This window comes from Felis catus, chromosome B4 (assembly GCF_018350175.1).
Source record: "Felis catus isolate Fca126 chromosome B4, F.catus_Fca126_mat1.0, whole genome shotgun sequence".
In the NCBI taxonomy this organism is placed as follows: domain Eukaryota; kingdom Metazoa; phylum Chordata; class Mammalia; order Carnivora; family Felidae; genus Felis; species Felis catus.
In genome coordinates, this window is record NC_058374.1 from 9,578,965 (window position 1) to 9,602,491 (window position 23,527).

Consider the following 23,527-nt stretch of genomic DNA (forward strand, 5'->3'; position numbering starts at 1 on the left):
CTACCCAGAGGTGAATTTGTTCAGGTCAGCTTCTTTCAGTTCACTGGGAGAAAAATCAGCTATAATATGAAAAGCTGTGGGTGATATTTCTCAATGGGCAAGGAAATCAAAATATTGTAAAAGCATTTGTCATATAAAATTCACCTTAGCAATAGCACAAAGGAGACTTCTTGCCAATAGAAGAAATTTGTGAGGCTGAAAAAAATTAAACAAATGAGGAACCTAATGCAGAATGAAATTAGAAATCTAGGTTAAAGTGTGTGTGTGTGTGTGTGTGTGTGTGTGTGTGTGTGTGTGTGTGTCAGGGCAGCACCTCCTAAATTAAACTTAATTGAACTAGATTAAGCTGAATTAAAATTGATTAGGCCAAGCCTGACATCATTATGATTTTAATAATAATAATTAATGTTTATTGAACACCTAGTTGGCAATAGGGTAAGACACAGTCCCTTTCCCTGAGTTTATAATACAAATTAGAAAGGGGGACTAAAAGTCTCCTAAAAAAAAAAAAAAAGAGGAGAAATAGACCTCAGGGAAATGAGTTCTAATAGCACTGACTCCATTAGGAGAATAGCTTTGTGTTGTAATGGAAGCAAGTAACTGCACAGAAAGCTGAATTCTTTGTAATTATTTAAGGAACCGATAAGGCCCTAGAACTTTATTCTAGAAAAGTAGTTACTAGTGATATGGAAAAGTTAGCTTCAGTGGTAAAGGAAGAATTAGGTGAATAAGATATAGCGTATAATGAACCAGAAGGAAAAATGCATATGTCATTTCGTTTGGTGGGGAAATCAAAGCTCAATAAATGTCGATAGTGCTTTACAATAGTACTTGCACATATCTCAACACTATATATGTTTACAGATTTCTCATAAACCCCTTGGCCCCACACATGTCCAGCCTCTGCCAGTATCAATACCCCAGCAGTATGATATATTTCTTATAATGTATGAACCTACACTGACTCATCATCTTCACCCTAAGTCCATGGCTTACATTACAGTTCGCTCTTGGTATTTGTACATCCATAGATTATTTTTATTCTAGTTTCAATCTGAGTAAAGTCGAGTTGATTGTTTATTGATTTTAAGTTTTCATACTAACTTTATTGATTTCTTTTTATTTTTCAAGTAGTCATTAACTTGAAGTTGCTAAAAATCAAGTTGAATTATTTTTCTGTGGCCTCTTATAAATGCTTTGAAAAGCACATTTCCAGAGAATGGTTGGAACAGTGTCTTAACAATGGCAGAATCTGTGAAATACGTAAGTTGTTTTTCACAATGCCACATTGACAAATTAAGTTTATTATGCCTTATTATATAGTCAGAACTTTCAAAGGTAAACATCAACTTTCTACGAGTAGAAAGTTTCCAATTGCTAAAATCTACCTATTTCTATTTAAAGATCTCCTTTGTCACTAGTGAACTTTAATACTCTTTCACTTGATCTCTCTTCTCTTCTTGAGTCACATTGGAAAAGAGGTTTACCCTGCCTTTCTCCACCTTTGGTTGATGATCTTTGAGCTATCCCTTGGGGAAGATATCAGCAATTTATTTATTGCTAGTAAATCATTGATTTAGGTAGAATATTATTTTATAAAAGAAAGTCTCCAATAAATATATAATGACTATTGCTTAGGAATAGAGACCAGTGCCCATGACCCTATAGCAGGCACACTTTCCCCTTGTTCCCCAAGAGTAAAGATGCATTGTCCCACTCCCGAGAGTTTTCTTAAGAACCCAGAAAAAATTTACAAATTTAGTCTGACAAGCAAAAAACATGCATCTCTTCTTGACAAACACATCACGATTTCTCAGAGTAGGAAAATACTGTATATGTCAGAAATGTGATGGACCAATTAAAATTGTATGAAATCAGGTATGTAAATCATGAATTTAGGGTTTTATTTTCCCTTAATGGTATGATAACTTTTTAAAAAAAAATTAAAGATAAATTCCAAAAACAATATAGGAGAACATTTAGATGATCTTGGATTTGGCAGTGAGTTTTTACATACAACACCAAAACCACACTCCATTAAAGGGAAAAACAAAACCGTATGTTGGACTTCATTAAGATTAAAATCATCTACTCTGTGAAAGATACCATTAAGAAAATAAGAGCAGAAGCCACAGACTGGGGAAAATAGTTGAATAGCATACATATGAAGAATGACTTGTTTCCAAAATGTACAAAGAATTCTTACACCTCAGCAATAAGAAAACAACTCAGTAAAACCGGGACAAAAGATCTGAACTCATAAAGGTAGACATATACCAAATAAGCATATGAAAATGTGCTCAGCGTCATATATCATTAAGGATTGCAAATTAAAACAACAATGAGATGCCATAACACACCTATTAAAATGGCAAAAATCTAAAACACTGACAGCATCAAATATCAGTGAGAACATGGAACAGCGAAATTCTCATCCACTGCTGGTGGGAAAGCCAAGTGGCACAGCCACTTTGGAAAACGGTATGGCACTTTCTTACAAAGCTACGCCTACCATACCATCCAGCAGTGATGCTCCTAGATACTTTCCCAGATAAGTTAAAAATTTGGTCTGTGGAAGAAGATGCCCATGAATACTTGCCATATCTTTAATCATAATTGTCAAAACTTGGAAACACTCTAGATAACCTTCAATATGTAAATGGATAAATTATAGTACATGCATACAATAGAATCTTATTCAGTGATAACAAGGAAAAAGCTCTCAAGCCACAAAAAAAGACTTGGAAGAACCTTAACTGCATGTTACTAAGTGAAAAAGCCAGTCTGAAATGGCTGTGTATTGTCTGATTCCAACTCTACAACATTTTGGAAAAGGCAAAAGTGTAGACACAGTAAAAAGATTGTTGGGGCGCCTGGGTGGCGCAGTCGGTTAAGCGTCCGACTTCAGCCAGGTCACGATCTCGCGGTCCATGAGTTCGAGCCCCGCGTCGGGCTCTGGGCTGATGGCTCGGAGCCTGGAGCCTGTTTCCGATTCTGTGTCTCCCTCTCTCTCTGCCCCTCCCCCGTTCATGCTCTGTCTCTCTCTGTCCCAAAAATAAATAAACGTTGAAAAAAAAAATTTAAAAAAAAAGATTAAGTGTTTGCCAGTTCAGGGGAAGGGTTGAATTAGTGGAGAACAGGGGATTTTTAGGGCAATAAAAATATTCTGTTAGATACAGTAATAGTGGATACATAACATTATGCATTTGGCAAAAGTGGTAGAACTGTATTATTCAGTGAACTCAAATGCAAATGGTCTTTAATTAATAATGTGTCAATATTGGTTCATCACTATTCTTGATGTTCATCAATAATATAACAAATGTAGCACAGCAATGCATGAGGTTTAGAATACGGAAAACTGGAGGTATGGAGGAGAAGGGAAGGGTATGTATGGCTACTCTCTGTACTTCCTGTTCAACTTTTGTGTAAACCTAAAATTGACCTAAAAATAGTCTGTTAAAAATAATAAGTACAGTATTGACTCCATGTCATGGAGAATTCTAATAGTACCATGTACAGTATTTCTGGGCATCCATAAACCATCTATGTATCTCGCAGTCCAGAAACACAGTAAGTAGATTTAGGGAAGGGTAGATGTTCTTTGACAAGACACTTTTGTGATTTTTTTAGAGGTGGGTTTTTTTGTTTGTTTGTTGTTTTGTTTTTTTGTTTTTGCAAACAACAAGATGGCATTTAATCTGCTGAAACAGGGACTTGTCTTTTTTACCGGCTGTCAAAGTACTCAGGATACATGATATTACCACATTACTGTACTTTATTTTGGTTAAGGCACTTTGCCTGGAGCTCCTAAGGCAGGTTCAGTGCCCTGGCTGTGGAATGGATGGCTGAGCGATCAGTAGGGCACCTAAGCTCTTCAGTAAGTTCAATGTCCAACACTGTCACAATGAGCCAGGTTAAGAGGAAGAAATCAGTTGGCTTATTGCTGTCTTCCCTCTAGACTGGATTTCCAGGCACGTTATTTGAATTACAAAACACAAAAATCGATGAAAAGATTTGGTAACCTAAAGACCATGTGAACCTCATAAGGTAGCCTCTTATATGGAAATGAATAATGAGGTAATTGGAATACGAATAAACTTTAAAATTGCAGTAGGTTAATAGACCAGAAGTCTTTTTCTTACTCGTGTAAGAGTCTTATCATTGGTATGTGTTGGAGGATGGGTCCACACAGTCCTTCAGGGACCCAGTATGGTGAAGCTTTTGTCACATAGAGTGGCTTTTATAGTTACCATGTGGGTTGCTATCCACCCAGAGGATGATAAAAGAGAAAAAAAATAGCACATGGAGGGTGTTTGGGGACAGGTGCATATTAGTTCTCCCCACGTTCCATTTGTCAGAATTTATTCACCTGGGTGTTATCTAAGTACAAGGGAGGCTGGGAAACATGGAGATAAAGGAAGCAGTTGTTAATAGATATAGATTAGATATAGGTACAGATGTAGACACAAAGATCTTGCAAGTGCATACATCTTATTCCTTATATCCATTAATTAGCACTTGTGGTAAGAAGATAGGAATGGCATGGAATTTTAGGTGAATAAAATTTAATTAATGAAAGGAGTGAATCTTTCCATGACAACATGTCATGTCTTGAGGAGTATGATTAGCACACCTCTCTGTAGCTGACACAAAAATATATTTAAAAAAGAAAAGAGAAAGTTAGGGTAATCCTACTAAAAATGGATAGATTTCTTTCTCAACTTGTTGAGGAAAACATCATAAGATTCTTTCTATTATTTTAAGTTCCGTCAATTTTTTTCTTTCCCAGGAGAGCTAATTTCTCACTGCAGTCTTGAGTCATGACAGATAATTAGGAAATCTGGTCAGGCTTTTGCGGTACCATATTTCTGCAATTTTTATATTGTTATAAAATAGCTTCAGGGGAGACACACATACAAAAAAAAAGGATAATCAGGGTGAGAGTGCATTAGCCTAAAGTATAATTTTATTGTTTTCCATCTGTTGTAATTATGAAAATAAACTCTTTTGTACTCTGATCAGCAGGATAAATCATCAGAAAGATGCTTGTGTCTTGCAACGTATCTTGTTACATGTTATAAATAAGAGCATCTTATCTGTCTGACTGTTGCTTTTCTTTTCCCCTTAGGAGCAGGGCCATTGCAATCTTCCTATTAGAGAAGTCACTTCCACCCCAAACCAACATAGCTTGAGGGAATAGTATTTGTTTCAACCAAATCATTACCGCATATGGGACTTAGATTTGCATTTGCACATATTTCCAAGGTGACTGAAAAAGCATCCTTTTAAAAAAAAGAACAATTTAAATATCATACTCTGGAAGATGTGTTTTCTCTCAACATATTGATTAAGGATAATGCGTGTGCTTTATATTGAGAGTGTCAGAGTACTCAATGAGCACCCTTCTACTAAGTTTTATAGTGACAAGGAACTGAGTCAAGAAAAATAGGCTCTATTCTTCCTCTCTCTCACATTCATTTTGCCTAAGCTACCAAAAGATTGTTTCAGACGTGTGCTGATTATGTCAGAATGGTAAGAAATTATTTCATAACATTACAGAGGATAGCCATGATCAACTGCATTAACTCAATGTTTATTATCTCTAACTTAAGGAAGGGACCCGACTTTGAGACTGATGATGTAAAAAATAAAAACTAAAGTTTTCCCTACAATATCACTTTTATCTTTACCTAAAAACAACTGTGAAAAATTAATGGCTATTCATTGACTCCTATTTTATTGTACAATACATTTTTAGAGCATTTTTGCCTTTATTGCAGAATTAAGCAGAAGGTAAAGAGATTTCTCCTATACTCTCTACCCCTGGTCATGCATAGCTACACCCATTATGAAGATACCCCAGCAAAGTGGTACATTTGTTACAACTGATGAACCCATGCGGACACATCATCATCACTCAGAGTCCATAGTTTACCTTAGGGTTCACTCTTGGTGTTCGACATTATGTGGGTTTTAACAAACATATAATGACACAAACACAGTATATAGTGTCATATACACTAGTTTCATTGCCCTAAAACTCCCGGGTGCTCATCTAGTAATCACCTGACCCCTAACCCCAAGAATGACTGATCTTTTGCTGTTTAGTTTTGACTTTTCTAGCATGTCATAGAGTTGTAGTCAAAGAATATGTAGCCTTTCAAGTTGGCTTCCTTCACTTACTATTATGCAGTTCATTTTCCTCCATGTCTCTTTCTGGAGGGATAGCTCATTTGTTTTTAGTACTAAATATCCCATTGCCTGGATGGACCACAGTTTATTTATCCATTTATCTACTAAAGACATCTTGGCTACTTCCAAGTTTTGGTAATTATAAATAAAGCTGCTATAAACATTTGCATGCAGTACACACACACACACACACACACACACACATAATATCTCTATGTATATATGTATATATATGTGTGTATATATATATATATATATATATATATATACACACACACACATATATATAGTTTATTTTTGTGAGAGAGAGAGTGTGAACGAGGGAGGGGCAGAGAGAGAGAGGGAAACAGAATCCGAAGCAGGCTCCACACTATTACTGCAAAGCCTTATGTGGGGCTCAAACCCAAGAACTGTGAAATCATGACCTGAGCCACAACCAACTGAGCCACCCAGGTGTCCCTACAATATATATATTTTTAACTTTAATTCCAGTTTAGTTAACATAACAGTGTTATATTAGTTTCAGGTGTATAATATATTGATTCAACAAGTGTATACATTACTCAGTGCTTATCAAGATAAATATACTCTTAACCCCCTTCATTCATTTCACCCATTTCCCACCCACTGCCCCGCTGGTAACCATTCTGTATAGTTAAGAGTCTGTTTTTTGGTTTGTCTTTTTTTGTTTGTTTGTTTCTTAAATTCCACATGAGTGAAATCATACAGTATTTGTCTTTCTCTGACTGATGTATTTTGCATACACTCTAGATCCATCCATGTGTTGCACATGGCAAGATTTCATTACTTTTATGACTAATATTCCAATGGATATGGATGTGTGTGTGTGTATACACATATATGTTCATATATATGTATATGCGTATGTATGTGTGTGTATACATACACACACATAAACACACACACACACACAGATACACACACCCCTCCTTCTTTATCCATTCATCTGTCAGTGGACACTTGGGCTGCTTCCATAATTTGTCTATGGTAAATAATTCTACATAAGGCATAATAGGACATATATCTTTACAAATTAGTGTTTCATATTCTTTGGGTAAAAACCCAGTAGAGGAATTACTGGATAATATGGTAGTTCTCTTTTTAATATTTTGAGGAACCTCCATACATGGCAGCACCAGTTTGCATTCCCACTAACCGTGCATAATGGTTCCTTTCTCTCTACATCCTCGCCAGTATTCTTTATTTTACCCATTGTGACAGGTGTGAAGTGATGTCTCATTGCAGTTTTGATTTGCATTTCTCTGATGATGAATGATGTTGAGCATCTTTCCATGTGTCTGTTGGTCACCTGTGTGTCTTATTTGGAGAAATGTCTTTTCATGTCTTCTGCCTATATATATATATATATATATATATATATATATATACACACACACACACACATATATACATGTACATATATATACGCATATATATACATATATATATACATATACATATATACGCATATATATACATATATGTATGTGTGTGTGTATATATATATATATATATATATATATATATATATATATATATTCCTTCTATATTTTGGATTCTAAGCCTGTATTGGATATGTCATTTGCAAATATCTTCTCCCATTCAGTAGGTTGTCTATTAGTTTTGTTGATTGTTTCCTTTGCTGTGTGAAACTTTTATTTTGATGTAGTCCCAATAGTTTATTGCTGCTTTTGTTTTCCTTGCCTCAGGAGACAGATCTAGAAAAATGTTGCTATAGCCAACGTCAGAGAAATGACTGCCTGTGCTTTCCTGTGGAGTTTTATGGCTTCAGGTATCACATTTAGGTCCTTAATCCATTTTGAGTTTCTTTTTGTATGTGGTGTAAAAAAGTGGTCCAGTTTCATTATTTTCCACGTAGCTGTGTTTTCCCAACGCCATTTGTTCAAGAGACTGTCTTTTTTTCCCACTGCATATTCTTGCCCCCTTTGTCAAAGATTAATAGATCATAAATGTGTGGGTTTGTTTATGGGCTCTCTAATCTATTCCATTAATCTCTGTGTCAGTGTTTGTGCCAGTACCAGACTGTTTTGATTACTACTGCTTTGTAGTATGATTTGAAGTGTGGAATTGTGATGCCTTCAGTTTCGCTTTTCTTTTTCAAGATTGCTTTGGCTCTTCGGGGTCTTTTGTGTTTCCATGCAAATTTTTGGATTTTTTTTTAGTTCTGTGAAAAATGCTGTTGGTATTTTGATAGGTATTGTATTAAATCTGCAGATTGCTTTGAATAGTATGAACATTTTAAGAATATTTGTTTTTCTAACACATGACCATGAACTCATTTTTCCCCAGAGTTAGACAATATCTAATTTCTTTCTATTTGTTTCTATCATCTTCAGTTTCTTTCATCAGTGTTTTATTGCTTTCAAATACATGTCTTTCACCTCCTTGGTTAAATTTATTCCTAGGTGTTTTATTATTTTGGGTGCAGTTGTAAATGGAATTTCTTAATTTCTCTTTCTTCTGATTCATTATTAGTGAATAGAGATGCAGTGAATTTCTGTACATTGATTTTGTATCCTGTTACTTTATTGAATTCATTTAATAGTTCTAGTAGTTTTCTGATAGAGTCTTTAGGCGTTTCCATATATAGTATCATCTCATCTGCAAATACTGAAAGTTTTACTTCTTTCTTACCAACTTTAATGATTTTTATTTCCTTTTGTTGTTGGATTGCCATGGCTAGGACTTACAGTATTGTGTTGAATAAAAGTGGTGAGAGTGGACATCCTTGTCTTATTCCTGACCTTATGGGAAAAGCTCTCAGTTTTCACCACATACATTTTTCATTGTTGATGGGATAGGGAGGGAATAGAAATAGAAAAAATGGATTTTTAGACTTTTAAAGGGACTCTATAAATCTTATGGATAAGTGATTCTTTCAAATCTAATTTTCAGAAGTCTCTTGAGAAATTTCTTATAATACAGATTCTTTGCACTACTGAATAAAAATATCCAGGGATGAGGACCCAGAAATTATATTTTCAACAAGTTTCTTAAATATCTCTAGTCATCAGCTGGATTTGGGAACTACTATTCTAGGCAACTTAATTTTGGGAATACAGGACCCAGATTGCTTAAGAGTCAGGGCAAGAGTGGAAAAGTGTTCTCATTTTGACCCCGTATGATTCTATTAATGAGAAATACATGAGAATGGTCTTTTTTCCCATTACCCGTGATAAATATTTGTTTAAATACAGGGAATAGATAAATAAAGTAAATACAGGAAAGGAGTGATACACTTTCTCTAACTTAACATTATGTCAAAACCTAGCAAAGTGGTGAATATGCATTCTTTAAAAAAATGTTATAATGTTTGTTTATTTTTGAGAGAGAGAGCATGAGCAGGGGAGGGGGAGAGAGAGAGACAGACAGACAGACAGACAGAATCTGAAGCCGGCTTCAGGCTCCAAGCTTTCATCACAGAGCCCAACATGGGGCTCGAACCCATCAACCATGAGATCATGACCTGAGCTGAAATGAGACACTTAACAGACTGAGCCACCGAGGCGCCCCTGAATATGCATTCTTAATTCAAGGGACTCTGAATGGACTCAGCCTCTCACAGAATAATGTACTGTGAATTTTCTTCCTTGAGGTCACCTACTTGATCCATGAAGAAGGTTGCATAAATGCTTTGATTTTCAGTGTTACTGCATTTGGAGTATTTGAGCAAGGGGTGCCATTGGCAATTCTCTAAAGACCCTGACATGAATTAGATTTGCAGGGGATTGTATCCTGAGGGGAAGAAACATGAAGAAGTCAACTGATGGTGTAAGGGAGCTATAATGAAGGTGCTATCAATATTTTTGTTGATTTCATTTTTTCCCAAAAGTTAGACAATATCTTACTGCTATTGCATATGTACTCTTATCCCCAGACTCCCAGAATGCATTATAGTTTAATCGCATAATTTCAGCAGACTCCTGTGATGTATAATAAATGTGATTTTAAAAAAAGTTATTGCAATTATACACACACACACACACACACACACACACAGTCTACAGCTTTATAACTACGTTAAAATAGGATTATCTTTAACAAATAATGGAGTGATTAAAGGAACTTCCCATCTAAAACCATCCTGTATAAGGTCTCCTAAAGTAAAGAGGGAAATATCAGTTTCTCTTGCCTGGACACCTCAAGGAGAGGATGACTAAGTAAAACCAAATGCATGAAATGAGAGTAATCACTTTGTGACCAAAGTAAGTATAAAAGATAAACAATTCTGAATGGTGCAAAATCCATTTAAAAAAAAATCTAAAATATAATCAATCTTTAGATTCTTCAAAGGGAGAAACGATTTGATAGTTTACATGAAAGATTTCATGTGCAGTTTGGAGGAAGAAATCTTTCAAATACTTCTGATTGGATTGTGATAAATGAATATATTTTTTAAATACATATTGGGGGCGCCTGGGTGGCGCAGTCGGTTAAGCGTCCAACTTCAGCCAGGTCACGATCTCGCGGTCCGTGAGTTCGAGCCCCGCGTCGGGCTCTGGGCTGATGGCTCAGAGCCTGGAGCCTGTTTCCGATTCTGTGTCTCCCTCTCTCTCTGCCCCTCCCCCGTTCATGCTCTGTCTCTCTCTGTCCCAAAAATATATAAACGTTGAAAAAAAATAATAAATAAATAAATAAATAAATAAATAAATAAATAAATAAATACATACATACATACATACATACATATTGAAGATAGATAGTATTTGTAAATGGGGAAGAGGAAGGGAAGACTATATGATGGCAGGAAATGTTATGGACAAAAGCAGTAACCTAGTACCTTTAGGGTGTCTCAAGTACCTTTAGGGAATGATGAGTAAACCAAATTGGTGCATAGGGACAAAACTCTAAAGACAGGACAGAATTAGCTTCCAGTTGACTAGAAAGTGTGGGGTGCCTTTTATTTTTAGCATTTATTTATTTATTTAGTAGACAATAGCAATCACACAACGTCTTTTTGTTGTGATGTGGCATGGACAGAACTGTGGTTTAGGAACATTATCTCTAATAGGGTATACGAAGTATATGATGATAACAGAAAATACACAGTAATTGCCAACCACCCTGTGATAATCCTTTCAAAAACCACGTGGTTTACAATTCTAAGAAATGTAAAGGGCAAACCTATTAATGAATTGCAGTAACCTAGTGCCTTTAGTTTTTTTTTTTTTTTTTAAGTTTATTATTTGTATTGAGAGAGAGAAAGAAAGCACAAACAAGGGAGGGGCAGAGAGAGAGGGAAAGAGAGAATCCCCGGATGTGGAGTTCGATCTCATGAACCACAGTATCATACCCTGAGCCCAAACCAAGAGTGGGACACTTAAGCAACTGAGCCACCTACGCACCCTGTAGTGCCTTCACTTTAAATTCAAATACATGTGTCTTCATGTTTCTTTCTGTTGGTCGCAGTTAGCTTGAGGATTGCGTGTGGCTGCTGCCCTTTCTCTCTGCGCTACAATGGTCCCTATTTCTAGAGGTGTTCTAACCCTTTCTCATGCCTGATGTCTTTTTTGGAGCTTCTCAGTTTCCATGCTCGCCAGAATGCAAAAAAAAATATAGACTCTGGGTCTAAAGTTCTCTCTTGTCCAACAAAAGAGCGGGACGCAGGATTGAAAGCAAGAGATGGCTAATGTCCGGGAAAAGACAAGCGTCCCAAATAAGGGTCCTTGCCTCATTTTTATTAGGATCAGAAGGTTTTTACAAACATGGTGATGGACGCGCACAAAGGGCCAGTGAATCTGTGAACAGTAACTTGTGGACGTGAGGGAAAGGGGGTCTTGAGATATGTGTGGTTAGGGATTTGGATTAATACAAAACAAAATCCAGGTGCCGGGCAGTCAGGAGGAGGGTTGTTTAGAGCAGACATGAGGCAACACCTCTATCTTAGCTAGCCTAGGGGATGAGACAGATGGGGTATTAACCTCAAGTTTGACAAGGCACCATTTCTTTTGTTAACCATCTCTGCTCTGGGATGCTTTTCCTGCAGCACAGCGGTCCAGCAGGTTTTCTGCTACAGTACTAAATGGGTGGTGCTTCCACCCTGAATATCTGATCTTGTTTATTTTATATACCTATGTTTTGGGCACCTTTTCACCATTTCTACTTTAGGCCTTTGGCTCTCCCTAGTTTGGGGGCTCTGCACCCCCTATTTTGGGGTGCCTTTCCACCTCCCCTAATCTTGTCACCTTTGTACCTCCCTATTCTCGGGGTGTCTTTGCACCCCTGTATTCTTGGGGTGCCATTCTGGTTTACCCAAACTCAGGTGTGAGCACTTTATGACTTTGCATTTCTTTATGCCTTGTTAACCCATTGGTGTAAACCTGGGGGATTCCTAAGCTTATCCCCCACACATACTCACTTGATTTCCTCACCTATTAATATAAAGCTTCTACTGTTCATTTTACTGTATAATTAAAATTCATTACACTTTGTAATTAATAAAGGGGAAAATATAAAATAGTTTTCCATGGTCTCAGTACCCAAAGACAACCATAGGAAACAACTTTATGCATTTCAAATAATCTGTATCCAATCAATAATACTTGGTTTATTACAAGTTTGGGAACATACCATGCATAAAACTTGTATCCTGGCTTCTTTATCTTATATATAAACATATTTTAGTCCATGTGGATTCCTCTTGGTTAAATGATCTATTACATTTGGACTGTCATCTTCAGTCCTAGACTGTCATCTCCAGGATACCAGCATCAGTGTTATCTGGAAGTTTGTTTGAAATGCAGAATTTGAGGAGCACCTAGGTGGCCAATTCAGTTAAGCCTCCTACTTTGGCTCAGGTCATGGTCTCACTGCTTGTAGGTTCGAGCCTTGCATTGGGCTCTGTGCTGGCAGCTTCGAGCAGCTTCAGATTCTGTCTCCATCTCTCTCTGCCCCTCCCCCCGTCTCAAATATAAATAAACATTTAAAAAGTTAAAAAAAAAAAAAAGAAATGCAAACTTTGAGAACTACTTTGTTAGTCTTACCAGGTTACTCTATTCTAACAATCCCCAGAACAGAATTAATTCTTTACTTTGCAGTTCAAGTATGACTTCTGGTGGTGTTGTCAAAGGAAAATACGCTAGGCAGCTGTCAAAGAGGTGTTTTTGGGGGGTTCCTGGTGGCTCAGTCGGTTGAGCATCCAACTCTTGGTTTCGGCTCAGGTTATGATCTCACATTTCATGAGATGGAACCCTTTATCAGGCTGTAGAGTCTGCCTGGGATTCTCTCTCCTTCTGTCTGCCTCTCCTGGCCTCACTCTCCCTCTGTATCTCAAGATAAATAAGTAAACATTGCAAAAAAGAAGATGTTTTGTCATATTTTTTGTTGATTTCACCTTCCCTAAGGTCATACCTTTCTGGACCATCTGTGCTTGATCCCAAGACCCCAAGGATCCATGATAGCTTAGTTTTATAATTCTAGCAGACTCCAGAGGTACAACTGACCAAAATATGTAATAAATAAATTTTGTATTTATTAAGTTTCATTATAAATATATCCTTTTGTATCATATAAATTCTCATGGATATTTGAATAGGCATGTTTGAGAAAAGTCCTGGGATCTCATTTAGCAGCACTGATTCCTTTCAGAATTGCCATGTGTAGTTATGCAAGCTGTGAAACACACAACTTCTGGGAGTGCCATTTCTCAGACTCTTTCAGTGTAAATGATGCCCCTGGCAGCGTGCAGTAGAGTGGCTCTGACTCCTATGTGTAGGCAAGAAAGATGGGTAGTCTTTAATTTCCTTAAAGAAGTGAATGATGTTTCTCCTTGGTAATCTCTACCTTCATTTCAAACTGATCTCATTTGCGGTGAACACTTAAATAAGATGCTTCTTCATATGAATTTCTTAAATGTATTTAGGCAAATAGATTTTTATTACCATAGGGATGGCTACCATTTCATTTTGCATAACTGGCACAGGAGTGCAATTGTTGAATGAAATGACTGAATAGAGGAGCATTTAGACATTTTAGAAGCAACTACCTAAAATAAGCCTTTCTTTTGGAGGCATTCTATGATGTTTTGTTTTTCAAGTCTTCCTATTGAAAATTAAGTAACTTCAGAAATTTATGCTGAATAGCCTAATATTATACTACTGTGTGTTTATTTACATACTATATTCTGAATATCCGTATGCGATAACATCTAGCCAATGTTTCCATGTGGATGTTTCCAGGTATATTCTGTGTGGTATGGCAAAGAAACACAATTTTTGTCTTCCATAAGAACAGCACAGTTTCTCCCAAAAAGACATATGTTATGAAAAAATGATTCGGCTTGACAGAGTATATAAGAATTTATTTGTGTCAGCCAAATCTTGACTGGAAATACCTTCCATGTTTATTTTATGATTTTAGGCCATCTCATCTTCAGGACAATACCAAGACTGAGGTGGAATCACCTATGATAGTAGGTTAGGGTAGAGAAGCTTTCAGATATCAAATCTTCCAGTAAAACTAGTAGCTCCGGATGTTATAGCATATGGATGCTGTTTGGGAATAAAGTTTTCACATGAGGATTCAAATGAAAATGGAGATACAGATATTTTCTGTGTTTCTAGCTCTGGGTTTGGACCCAAAGACAAAAGTGAGGGCTAATTTATATAGATTTATTTATACACTTTCTTTTTTTTTCACAAAAGATATTTGGAGGTTTATAAAATGTCATATGATAAACTGGAAAACTAAAACCGCAGCAAAGAAATAGAAACTGGAGGTCAATGTTGCAGGCACTGGTTTGGAATGCCATGATTCATATTCTTTTATTAAAAATTCTTGTAATGTTTATTTATTTTTGAGAGAGAGAAAGGGTGTGTGAGCTGAGGAGGGGCAGAGAGAGAGAGGGAGACACAGAATCGGAAGCAGGCTCCAGGTTCCGAGCTGTCAGCACAGAGCCCCACGCGGGGCTCGAACCCACGAACCGCGAGATCATGACCTAAGCCGAAGTCAGACGCTTAACCGACCATTGGTGTCACCTAGGCACCCCGACCATGATTAATATTCTTAAGAGGCATTTGGACAATTCTGAACAATCACTGAACAAAATTTCGAAGCTGAATGGATGGTGCCATAATTGCAGGTTAATCCTAACAGATTTTAGTTCCCAGGATGAACTGTTATCAGTATATATAATGAAGACACTAGTGGAACTTCTTGGTTATCTTGTTAGAAGATAGAGTCTTACTATTTCTTTTTTTATTGGTTTTGGTTTATTTTAATCAATAATATTTTTTTGCTACATAGATCTTGCGCGTGGTGAGAATATGAGAAGTCAGATAGTAAGCAATAAGAATTGCGGGCATTTCATACCTAAGCTTGGCCATAGGTAAAAGGTCACTCAACATATGGTAAAAGGTTATTACTAAGAAGAGTGATTTCTAGTCACTGAAATGGAAATATTCAGAGGTTTCGCCTTAACATTTCAGAAAGTTTCTTTTTAAAATAGGTTATAAAATGTTTCAACTATGGCTAACTTATGTGACAGGAGAACCAGGTAAAAAAGTGACTAGCCTCAGGAAGGCTGGAAGCTCTGACTCTATTTTTGAAGTCAGAACATCACTTTCTCTCCTATGTGAAATCACCATTCACCCAAAAGCCCAACCCAGGTAAATGCTTTCAAATTTGTCACTTCCATCTGTCCCATCTCAAACATTCAGCTATCATTCCTATCAGTTGTACCTTGCAGATGTCTTTCTATTCATTAGAAGATATATCCATCATTCACTCTCATTAAATCTCAATTTACTAATCATAGTCAACAAAACAGGTCGGAATGTAGTTTACCCTTAAACAACATGGATTTGAAGTTTGAGGGTCCACTTAGAGTTTTTTTTTTAACACAGTAAAATACTGTAAATACATTTTCTCATGTTTATTTTTATGTTTATTTATTTGGAGGTGGGGAGAGAGAGAGAGAGAGAGAGAGAGAGAGAGAGAGAGAGAGAGAGAGAATATGCACATGAGCAGGGGAAGGGCAGAGAGAGAGAGGGAGAAAAGAGAATTCCAAACAGGCTCCAAACTGTCAGCATAGATCTCATCAACTGTCAGGTCATGACGTGAGCTGAGACCGAGTTAAATGCTGAACCAGCTGAGCCACCCAAGTGCCCCTCTTATGATTTTTGTAATAATCCTTTCCCTAGATTACTTTATTGTAAGAATATTGTATATAATACACGTAGAAAGAATGTGTTATAGGTACAATAGGCTATTGCAGTTAAGTTTTGGGGGGAATCAAAGCTTATATGTGGATTTTCAACCACATGGGGGATCTGCACCCCTGTCCCCCCATTGTTCAATGGTCGACTGTACTATTTTTCATTGCTGACACTGCCTTTCTTCCGTTTCAGAATCCAGTGGGATGCCTCAGTGATAGGTCTTTGGGTACTATGACTGGTTAGGTTAAACAAGCAATCTGGGAAGCAGTGAGTGTTTTTGTTGTTGTTTGTTTGTTTGTTTGTTTCCTTAGTATCATGAGTAGAGGACTCAGGGCCTGTGTAGAGATTTTTATATAATTTTTACATTAGATTTGTCTACACAGTATCATAGTATCTCCCAAATGTCTTTCTAAGATACGAGTGTTTTTACTTCTTCACCCACCCTACCTCCTTCCACCCTTAAACTCCTTTACTACTGTCTTAAAACCCTGCGGATGACAAGTCAGACACACTGTTTAATTCTCTGAAATTTTGTGTTTATAGTTCTTCAGAGCATCCAACTAAGTGCATTGTATCTCTGAGCAGTAAGATCTAGAAGAGCCATCAGATCTGGAGAGCATTAAAATATACTAGAAAGCAGAAGGGAGGCCTCTGGATTCGTTCCTGATATCATCTGTTTGTGATACAAATGGGAAAAAAACTAACCCTGCATGAATTCTTCCACAAATTATTTGGGCAAAGGCCACAAGTAGGGCCCCTCTCTTGCAACATTTCACCCCTTGAACCCATACTATTTCTTGCCAAACTGGGAGAAATTTAAGCCCCTAGAAGTTGAGTTTCATAAAAACATAAAATAAAGCCATGACTTACATCTTTTACAAATAGAACTGTAGGAAAGGAGGAAAGTGTTTATGTGTTCAGAACTGCCCTCTTATCTGGAATAGAAAGTAACTTTGGCCCATATACCTTAGGCAAATCAAGCATATAAAGTCTGTGCCACAAACCAGTAAGAATCCAAAGCATCTTAGTTGAGAACCACTTTGCAGGAGACACGTACAATATTTCAAAGCTTTTTGAATATCTTAGATAACAAATCCATTTAAAGAAAACATATTGAACATGTGAACTCTTGCTCCTGCCCTCTTTCTCTCTCATTCTTGTACTTTTATTCTATATTTTGTCATATACGTATATATGACATATATATGTGATACATATGCTAATATATTTCATATATTAGTGAATATAAGAACTAAGTAAAACACGTCATAATTAGTATATAGACTTTTTTTTTTAATGTTTACTTATTTTTGAGAGAGCAAGCAGGGGAGGGAGAGAGAGAGAGGGAGACACAGAATCCAAAGCAGGCTCCAGACTCTGAGCTGTCCGCACAGAGCCTGACATGGGGCTCAAACTCAAGAACAGTGAGCTCATGACCTGAGCCGAAGTCAGACACTTAATCAACTGAGCCACCCAGGCACCCCCATTATAAGAATATAGAAGATGTGGTTTATATGTACAATGGAATACCACTTGCAATGAGAAAGAATGAAATCTGGCCATTTGCAGCAATGTGGATGGAACTGGAGGGTATTATGCTAACTGAAATAAGACAGGAAGAGAAAGACATATACCATATATTTTCACTCATATGTGGATCTTGAGAAACTTAACAGAAGACCATAGGGGGAGGGGAAGGGAGGGAAGGTACAGAGAGGGAGGGAGGCAAACCATAAGAGATTCTTAAGGACTGAGAACAAACTAAGGGTAGATGGGGGGGTGGGGGAGAGGGGAAAGTGGGTGATGGGCAGGGAGGAGGGCACTTGTTGAGATGAGCACTGGGTATTGTATGAAACCAATTTGACAATAAATTATATTTTTAAAAAATAAAATGAATAAAATAAAAATACATTAAGAAAGGATTGTCACATTTATCACTTAATTACAAAAATAAATAAATATAGAAGTCCAAAAAAAAAGAATATAGACTTTAGAGTTATAGTTCTGATAATCTGATAACATTTCTTTACGAATTGTTGCACATTTGGGTGCCTGGGTTGCTCAGCCGTTAAGCACCTGACTTTGGCTCAGATCATATCCTCATGGTTCGTGAGTTGAGTCCCACATCGGGTGAGCTCAAGCCCCCTTTTCTTTCTCTCCCTCTCTCTCTCTCCTCCTGGGATTCTCTCTCTTTCTACCCCTCACTCACAGAATTATGAACATTCATGCTATAAGCTGTAAAATAATAGTTCCATCCAGAAGTGCCTTGAATGACAATGATGTCATTGTCAGCATCCATACTGAACCCATCAAATACATAGACGTAATAAATGATATTGGAATCAAGAATTTCCAACTTTTAATTAGACAAATAGTTCTTAAATTCTGTGACTTCATTCCTTTGAGGAAAACCAAATAGTTTACAAAAATTAAAAGCAGGCACTATGTAATGGGGGAGGAATAGATACTGAACTATTTCAATATTGAACTATATGAAGATTTGGAGGTATTTACAGTGAGTATTCATTGCATTAAAACTCAAAATTAAATGTGTTAAAGGGCTGGGTTTATTTTTTCCATATTTTTTTAAAAAGGTCTTTCCTTTTAACGTTGTTAGAATACTATTTATTTTCATTCCACAGGAACAGATTGCATAATACTCACAGAAGTGGGGAGACTAAAAATCTTTAATGTGATATTGGCTAATAATGCAAACAAGTCAATTTATTTTATTAAAAATGTCCCTGAAATGGAGAAATTGTTTCTTATGCTTGCATATAAAACTTCAGCTTGGATAAGCATCCAGGAGAAATGGTCATTCTACAACATTTACAGGAAAGAAGTAGATAGGAGCTATGGGGTATTACAAATCCTGCTTATTGTTTTATTATTCCCTCTCTGTGGTCTCTGGATTTTGAAATACTTTATCCTCACTGAAATTTCCAAAACTTTCTGAAAATCTTATTTTCCTTTTAGGATGAGATTTTATGAACTCTTGCTAAAGACCATTTTTGTAGTTGTTCCCAACAGAATGATTCTTGAGTAGGCACCAGGTTTGAGAGAAAGAGAAAACATGAGTGTATGAATTTATTTTTCCCCTGGAAGTCAAATAGCGCTTTATTTTTTTTTTTTATTTTTGGATGCTGGAAGGAACAAGCCTTCTGTGTCCAGATTAATTACTTTTCTCTGATTTTGTTTTATATTTCCTCAAATAAGTTTAGTAAGAATGTAAATAATTTTCAACTTTTATTCCACCTTTCGCCCATATTTAGTTATTTTTCCTTATTCAGCTTTCTCCTTAATTTATTCTAGTAGGAAACGCCAATAGGAGGAACAAAGGAATTATTTTGGAAATTGTCTGTAACTACTAAGTTTTACAAACATTGCATATGTTGTTTTATGGAACACATTTATGATATGCTTCAGCATGATTCTATTCAAAATCTGCAACGCCAATGAAAGCAGAGATTGATGTGCAGTGTACAGAAAGAGCAACCATTTTTTTTCACCCAGTAATTATTTTCAGGGTGCTAGTAAACAAGAATTAAAACATGATCCAACCTTGGGTTAATTAGAGCTATCCAATATAGAGTATATCCTAATTTTTCTCTGTGTTTGTATTGTTCCGGGTATAGTTCATACTGTTCCCCTGCATTATACATTTAGCCATATCACGAAGTGCTTTGTAAACAAACAAACAAAAAAATATATGTACAATTCTTAATCTTAAAAAAAATCACATTTAGTTTTGCTTCCTGTCAATTCTTGTTTCTGTCCATACTCCCTACCCATAGGTTTTAACTTTTTGTGGTTCCTTTCTGAAAGAGACAACTACTCAAGTCTGAGTGATAATCTCCCCACAGATTTAAGTACCTGGAGAGAAGAATGTGTTTCAGATCCAAAAGTCGTGGCTCAAAGAATAACAAAAATAACTCTTTCCCTTTACAAAAAAGTACTAAATCTAAGCAGAAATATTATCAGATGAACAATAAGTTATTTCTGGTAAAATCAATCCTGCCACACTGAAGAGTGTAGAGTGTTTGGCCTGCCAAAAATTTCTTTCCAGACAATGAATCTGTGACAGGAAGTGAGCTTTAAGGAAAGTCTTTTTCTTGCTCTAGAATTCTACCATTAGTCCACATAGCTGAGAGCTCCATATCTTTCATCTCATTTGAAAAAATATTACTGTTGTATTATATTCTATAGTTTTTAAGGAGCCATTAATACTCCCTTTGTTGGTTGGATTAATTAGACAATTACAAAAGTATCCTGAGTGTTCAAACATCATAAGACGGCATTAAAACTCCAAGACATTAGAAAGCATTGCATAATGATATAATAACCATGCAAGAGGAAAATTTCAGAATAGAAAATGAAGTCTGTCACTAGTCCGTCCCACTGGAGTAGGCTGGCTTTTTTTAAAAAAGGTATTTTACAGCTCCCTGAAGAGCTGTGACTCCTGGATCTGCCAAAATAGATTAAGCAGTTGGTTCACAAGATAAGAGCTCTACAGGGAAAACATTTAGGGTCCAATTAAGTTTGGATGTCAGCAAAACTAACTGGAAAGAAGGTCCATGATACCAGCCGATTGGGTAGGATTTAGAGAGACTGAAGATTGCTGGCTAAGTGCTAAAATTGTGGGTCATCTCTCAGACTGCCGCATCTTTGAGCCGAGAAGCCATCCAATTGCCCTTTAAGTGCCACAATTATTTTCACGGACTCTTAGAGTCCTACCAGGTCAATGCACTATCTATCTAACAAACTCTGGAATGCTCCCTAACTATCCCTGACAAAGGCTAACCAGCCTTTGTTTAACTCTTCCAATGATGGGGAACTCAGTATTTAACCAGGCAAATCATCTTTTTCAATAAGTTTTTTGAAGGCTCTACTTTATATTGAACTGATTTTACTCATGCCTTATACCAAACATTATACCATAGAGATCTAATTAAACTTGTTCAACAGAAATTAAGGCAATACACAGACACAAAGAAACCGTCACATGTTTGAAGACATACTAGAGTTTCGGTTTTGGCTCCTCTGCTTCCTAGCTATGTGAACTTGGGTAATTAAAAGAAAATTCTCTGCCTTTATTTCCTGACTTCTAAAATAGGAAAAATGAGTAATTTTTGTAGGGCCAGTTAGAGGAATAAATGCCTGACATAGCAAGTGCTCAACTAAAAGTATGCTTCATCTACTTAATCTTTCAATAGCCTCACCCTTATATCTGGTGCTGGAGAAAGAAAGTTTCTCTGCCCTTGAGGCTATTCTTTGTAATGAAGAAGACAAAAAATTAAATATGCAACATCAATAAAGATTTCTGTGTTCTCTGAGAGAAGTATATGATACTGGGTGACTACTCAGAAGATACTGACAGTTCACAGGGAGATCGAGGAATAGTCCCTGGCAGAGGTGAAGTTTAAGATGAGATTTGATGGGTGATGAATTGACCAAGTGAAGGAGATGAAGAGTCCCAAGTGGATAGAAAAACATATAGGGGCGCCTGCGTGGCTCAGTTGGTTGAGCGTCCGACTTTGGCTCAGGTCATGATCTCACAGTTCATGGGTTTGAGCCCCACGTCAGGCTGTGGGCTGATGGCTCAGAGCCTGGAGCCTGCTTCCGATTCTGTGTCTCCCTCTCTCTCTGCCCCTCCCTCGTTCATGCTCTGTCTCTGTCTCAAAAATAAATAAACGTTAAAAAAAAAAAAAGAAAAAAAAAAAGAAAAACATATAAAGAGGGAAAGGAGAGAACAAAGGCTTTAGAAACAGAGCCTCAGGCTATGAGTAATAAAAAGAGTAATAATAATATGGCTGAAAATTTAGGGAGGGGCTTTCTAAGCCATGTAAACTGCTGAGAAATGAGAAACTCGTGAAGGATTTTAAGAAAAGCAATAACACGATCACATTTGTAGTAAAGGAATTTTTAGTAAAGGAAGGCTTTTTAGTTGAACTGCATTGTAAGAGAATGAAGTTCTCAAAATTCAGTCCTTGTGGCACCTGGTGGGAAGGGGTAGACAACTTGGGACATTTCAGGGCCATAATGTATATAATATATACGCTATTATCCTAAACAACACATACACATAGCCCATATGCCCCAATGTTTTCAGGACAGTTCCAATTTAAACTGTAGCCAGAACAACTTTTCACACTGTCCAACCCCTCCCTCCCTCCCTCTCCCTCTCTCTCTCTGTCTCTCTCTCTCAGTTGTCCCAGATTAAATGAAAATCACTTGGACATTGTGCCCAGTACCCATGAACACTGAATTTTAGTTTATCTCACATTCTTTCAGACCTCTTGCTAGAAAGGGTCTATATTTCCAAGCAGGCTCAAACTTAGCCTGGTGAATGTAAGAAGTTGTTACTTTTAATTTTCTGTTTAAGGGGAGACATGTGAGTATAATTATGCTACTCCTTTATTCTCTTCCTGGTTAGCTACTAGGTAGAAGTGAAAAGCTGCATGTTCTCGTAACTTACTTTTTTTTTTTTTTAATAATATAATTTATTGTCAAGTTGAGTAACATACAGTGTATACAGCGTGCTCTTGGTTTTGGAGGTAGATTCCTGTGATTCATTGCTTACATACAACACCCACTGCTCATCCCAACAAGTGCCCTTGCTCAATGCCCACCACCCATTTTCCCCTCTCCCCCACCCCTCCCATCAACCTTCAGTTTGTTCTCTGTATTTAAGAGTTTCTTATGGTTTGCCTCCCTCCCTCTCTGTTGGAAACTATTTTTCCCTTTCCCCTCCCCCATGGTCTTCTGTTAAGTTTCTCCAGTTCCACATATGAGTGAAAACATATGATATCTGTCTTTCTCTGACTGTCTCGTAACTTATTTGAAGAAGGAGACTTCTCCTGGTCTATTGTGCCAAAGCTATATATATAGCTATATATATATATATATATATATATATATATATATATATCTTTATATATATATATAAAGCTATATCTATCTATCTATCTATCTATCTGTTCTTTTTAGTGTCTGATGATGAGCTTTCCACAGTAGAAATAATCATTGTTTTGGGAAACTTTGCTGTACTGAATAAATACTGGGTTGAAGCGAATCCAGATGTGGCCATGGGATAGCGTGGTCAAGGCAATGGAAGAGAAGGTCACTGTAGAAGACCC

General features: G+C 36.8%; 1 long non-coding RNA gene across 1 annotated transcript in view; it reads left to right on the forward strand.

Moving 5' to 3' along the window:
• LOC109501315 overlaps nucleotides 1–23,527 on the forward strand; it is a 334,390-nt gene that overhangs the window by 202,805 nt on the left and 108,058 nt on the right. The gene's annotated exons all lie outside the window — the stretch shown is intronic.